Genomic DNA, 5,303 nt, shown 5'->3' with positions numbered 1-5,303 from the left:
CCATATGAACTATGGTTTAGAGAAACCTAAGCTGTCATTATTAAAAGTTTGGGGCTGCGACGCTTATGTGAAAAAGTTTCAGGCTGATAAGCTCAAACCCAAAGCGGATAAATGCATCTTCATAGGACACCCAAAACAGTTGGGTATACCTCCTGTCTCAGATTCGAAAGCAATAAGGGATTGTTTCTAGAATCGGGTCCTTTCTCGAGGAAAAGTTTCTCTCGAAAGAATTGAGTGGGAGGATGGTGGAGACTTGATGAGGTTATTGAACCGTCTCTTCAACTAGTGTGTGGCAGAGCACAGGGAGTTGTTCTTGTGGAACCTACACCAATTGAAGTGGAAGCTTATGATAGTGATCATGAAACTTCAGATCAAGTCACTACCAAACCTCGTGGGATGACAAGGATGCATACTACTTCAGAGTGGTACGTAATCATGTCTTGGAAGTCATGTTGCTAGACAACAATGAACCTACGAGCTATGGAGAAGTGATGGTGGGCCCGGATTCCGATAAATGGCTCGAGGCCATAAAATCCGAGAGAGGATCCATGTATGAAAACAAAGTGTAGACTTTGGAAGAACTACTTGATGGTCGTAAGGCTGTTAGGTACATATGGATTTTAAAAGGAAGACGGACAATGATGGTAAGTATCACCATTAAGAAAGCTCGACTTGTCGTTAAGATGTTTTCCGACAAGTTCAAGGAGTTGACTACGATGAGACTTTCTCACTCGTAGCGATGCTAAGAGTCTGTTGGAATTATATTAGCGATTACTGCATTATTTATGAAATCTTGCAGATAGGATGTCAAAACCATTGTTTCCTCGACGATTTTTGAGGAAAGGTTGTATGTGATACAACCGGAAGGTTTTGTCAATCCTGAAAGATGCTAATAAGTATGCAAAGCTCTAGCAATCCTTCTAAGGACTGGAGTAAGCATCTCGGAGTTGGAATATATGCTTTGATGAGATGATCAAAGATTTTGGGTTTATACAAAGTTTATGAGAAACTTGTATTTCCAAAGAAGTGAGTGGGAGCACTATAGAATTTCTGATAAGTATATGTTGACATATTGTTGATCAGAAATGACGTAGAATTTCTGGAAAGCATATAGGGTTATTTGGAAAGTGTTTTTCAATGGAAAGCCTTGATTAAGCTACTTGAACATTGAGCATCAAGATCTATAAGGATAGATCAAAACGCTTAATGGTACTTTCAAATGAGCACATACCTTGACATGATCTTGAAGGTGTTCAAGATGGATCAGTCAAAGAAGGAGTTCTTGCCTTAGTTGTAAGGTATGAAGTTAAGACTTAAAGCTCGACCACGGCAGAAGAAAGAGGAAGGACGAAGGTCGTCCCCTATGCTTTTATCATAGGCTCTCTACAGTATGCTATGCTGTGTACCGCACCTGAAGTGTGCCTTGCCATGAGTCAGTCAAGGGGTACAAGAGTGATCCAAGAATGGATCACAGGACAGCGGTCAAAGTTATCCTTAGTAACTAGTGGACTAAGGAATTTTCTCGATTATGGAGGTGGTAAAAGAGTTCGTCGTAAAGGGTTACGCCGATGCAAACTTTGACACTAATCCAGATTATTCTGAGTAGTAAACTGGATTCGTATAGTAGAACAGTTGTTTGGAATAGCTCCAAATAGAATGTGGTAGCTGCATCTAGGAGATGACATAGAGATTTGTAAAGCACACATGGATCTAAAAGGTTCAGACCCGTTGACTATAACATCTCTCACAAGCATAACATGATCAAACCCAGAACTCATCGAGTGTTAATCACATGGTAATGTGACCTAGATTATTGACTGTAGTAAACTCTTTGGGTGTTAGTCACATGGGGATGTGACCTTGAGTGTTAGTCACATAGCGATGTGAACTGGATTATTGACTCTAGTGCAAGTGGGAGACTGTTGGAAATATGCCCTAGAGGCAATAATAAATTGGTTATTATTATATTTCCTTGTTCATGATAATCGTTTATTATCCATGCTAGAATTGTATTGATAGGAAACTCAGATACATGTGTGGATACATAGACAACACCATGTCCCTAGTAAGCCTCTAGTTGACTAGCTCGTTGATCAATAGATGGTTATGGTTTCCTGGCCATGGACATTGGATGTCGTTGATAACGGGATCACATCATTAGGAGAATGATGTGATGGACAAGACCCAATCCTAAGCCTAGCACAAGATCATGTAGTTCGTATGCTAAAGCTTTTCTAATGTCAAGTATCATTTCCTTAGACCATGAGATTGTGCAACTCCCGGATACCGTAGGAATACTTTGGGTGTGCCAAACGTCACAACGTAACTGGGTGGCTATAAAGGTGCACTAAGGGTATCTCCGAAAGTGTCTGTTGGGTTGGCACGAATCGAGACTGGGATTTGTCACTCCGTGTAAACGGAGAGGTACCTCTGGGCCCACTCGGTAGGACATCATCATAATGTGCACAATGTGATCAAGGAGTTTATCACGGGATGATGTGTTACGAAACGAGTAAAGAGACTTGCCGGTAACGAGATTGAACAAGGTATCGGGATACCGACGATCGAATCTCGGGCAAGTATCGTACCGATAGACAAAGGGAATTGTATACGGGATTGACTAAGTCCTTGACATCGTGGTTCATCTGATGAGATCATCGTGGAACATGTGGGAGCCAACATGGGTATCCAGATCCCGCTGTTGGTTATTGACCGGAGAGTCATCTCGGTCATGTCTGCATGTCTCCCGGACCCGTAGGGTCTACACACTTAAGGTTCGGTGACGCTAGGGTTATAGAGATATTAGTATGCGGTAACCCGAAAGTTGTTCGGAGTCCCGGATGAGATCCCGGACGTCACGAGGAGTTCCGGAATGGTCCGGAGGTAAAGAATTATATATAGGAAGTGCTATTTCGGCCATCGGGACAAGTTTCGGGGTCACCGGTATTGTACCGGGACCACCGGAAGGGTCCCGGGGGTCCACCGGGTGGGGCCACCTGCCCCGGGGGCCACATGGGCTGTAGGGCGTGTGCCTTGGCCTATATGGGCCAAGGGCACCAGCCCCAAGAGGCCCATGCGCCAAGAATCAAGGGAAAGGAAGAGTCCTAAAGGGGGAAGGCACCTCCGAGGTGCCTTGGGGAGGAGGGACTCCTCCCTGGCCGCACCCTTCCTTGGAGGAAGGGCCAAGGCTGCGCCTCCCCCCTCTCCCTTGGCCCTATATATAGTGGGGGGAAGGGAGAGCAACCATACCTAAGCCCTGGCGCCTCCCTCTCCCTCCCATGACACATCTCCCTCCTCCCGCAGCGCTTGGCGAAGCCCTGTTGGAATCCCGCTACTTCCACCACGCCGTCGTGCTGCTGGATCTCCATCAACCTCTCCTCCCCCCTTGCTGGATCAAGAAGGAGGAGACGTCGCTGCTCCGTACGTGTGTTGAACGCGGAGGTGCCGTCCGTTCGGCGCTAGGATCATCGGTGATTTGGATCACGACGAGTACGACTCCATCAACCCTGTTCTCTTGAACGCTTCCGCGCGCGATCTACAAGGGTATGTAGATCCACTCCTCCCTCGTTGCTAGATGACTCCATAGATAGATCTTGGTGACACGTAGGAAAATTTTGAATTTATGCTACGTTCTCCAACAAGGCTCTGGTGGTGACGCTGGCTTGGGATCCACAATGACTTCCTCCCTGCCGTTGGACTGGTCTTGGTCTCGTTGCACCGAAACGGGTGCCTTTACTTGATGCTCTTGCCTGCGCTTGCTCCCTTTGCACCAAATAGGAAAGGAGGACACTACGCGGGCTAGCGCCCGCCTGGCGCCCTTGGTCGTCATGGCTTGCATCACGGGCACCTCGTGAGGTACCCCGCCTTGATCTCTCCGCCTCCTCACGAGCCAGCCTGATGAGGTCGTGCCTGAGGAAGCTCCATGTCGTCCGCCCCGCGAGGCTTGGCCCCTCGCGAGGGTCTTGGGTCTGTGTTGATGAAGATGGGCCATGCTGGGCCCCTCCTCGAGCCACGCCGCAGGCAGGCAAGTCTGGGGACCCCCGTTCCCAGAACGCCGACTGTAGCCCCCGGGCCCAAGGCGCGCCCAGACTTGGCCGTGCAGGGAGGCGAAAGGGCAAGAGCGAAGCGCCGCGGGCCCTAATAGCCTGCGGCCTTGGACGCCGCGTGGCGGTTGATTGGACTTGGGCGTCTCCACTTCCCCACGGTGCCTCGGCAACTGCACGGATTGGACAAGTCCCTGCATGCAAAGCAGGTCATGATTACCTGCGATCGTGGGGGCCGACGGTTGGCCCTCGCCGGCTATAAGTACGGAGCGGCGCGCGCCCTTCCAGTTCATCCCCCTTTGCTTCTCCTTCTTCTTCATGGCTCCGTCGAGGAGGTTCTCGGCCACAGAGAAGGGGAAGGCTCGCCCAGTTGAGCATGCCTCTCCCCCGCCCAAGCGCGGCCGAGGGCGCCCTCGCAAACATCCTGTGGCCTCCACGGCAGCTCCCCACGGCCGTGGAGATGATTTCCAGCGTGGTGAAGGGCGGACTGCTGCGGGCGGGGGGCGCGCTTCGGTCGCGCATTCCCCTAGGCCGCGCTTTCACGCTGCAGAGGTGCTGTTGGAGTTTGTTGTGTGGCCGGCTGAGCCGACTAGCACCCGGCTTCAACTTCCTCGCTTCCTCCTTGGCGGGCTCCCGGCCGGCGCCCCGGGCGGCCTCTGGCTTCAGGCAGACGGCTGCTGCAGCCGGGCCTCATGGGCTTCACTGGAGGTCTCCACGGCCGGGAGCCTGGCCTTGACCCGCGGTTGGCAGACATTTTCCCGCGCACGTGACCTGAGCCGTCGGTGCACCCTGCACTTCAAGTTTGACGGTGATGCCACCCTCTACGTGAGGGTGTTTGGGGAAGATGGTCGCCGCGCAGGGTGCTGCCCTGAGGATGACGACCGCGGCCGGGGACCCAGCCCCGGCGATGATGGAGAGGACAACGCTCGCGTGATTGGCGGCGCTCAGGGTTCCCCAAGCTTCACCGGTTCTTCTTCAGGCGGCAACTCTTCTAGCGGTGGCCGCGGTCAGCCTCCACGCCGTCGTACCTGCTTGGGAGGTGGTAGCGCGTCTGCCTGCCGTCGTGCCTCGGTGAAGCGCGAGAGGGAGTCTGCCTAAGCCTCGGAGGCAGCTCGAGTCTTCCCTGCAGGCCGGTGTGAGGCGAGCTGCGCCTGATTTGTTCTTTCTTTTCCTTTTTTCCTACGTAAAAAGACAGTAGCAAGGATCCCCGCGGGGGCGTGTTTGGGTTATTGCTGTTAATCATCGCTTTGCTTCCGTTAT

Source organism: Triticum urartu, chromosome 3A (assembly GCF_056163025.1).
Source record: "Triticum urartu cultivar PI428250 chromosome 3A, HENAU_Tu73, whole genome shotgun sequence".
NCBI lineage: Eukaryota > Viridiplantae > Streptophyta > Magnoliopsida > Poales > Poaceae > Triticum > Triticum urartu.
Note: the sequence above shows the minus strand (reverse complement) of the source record.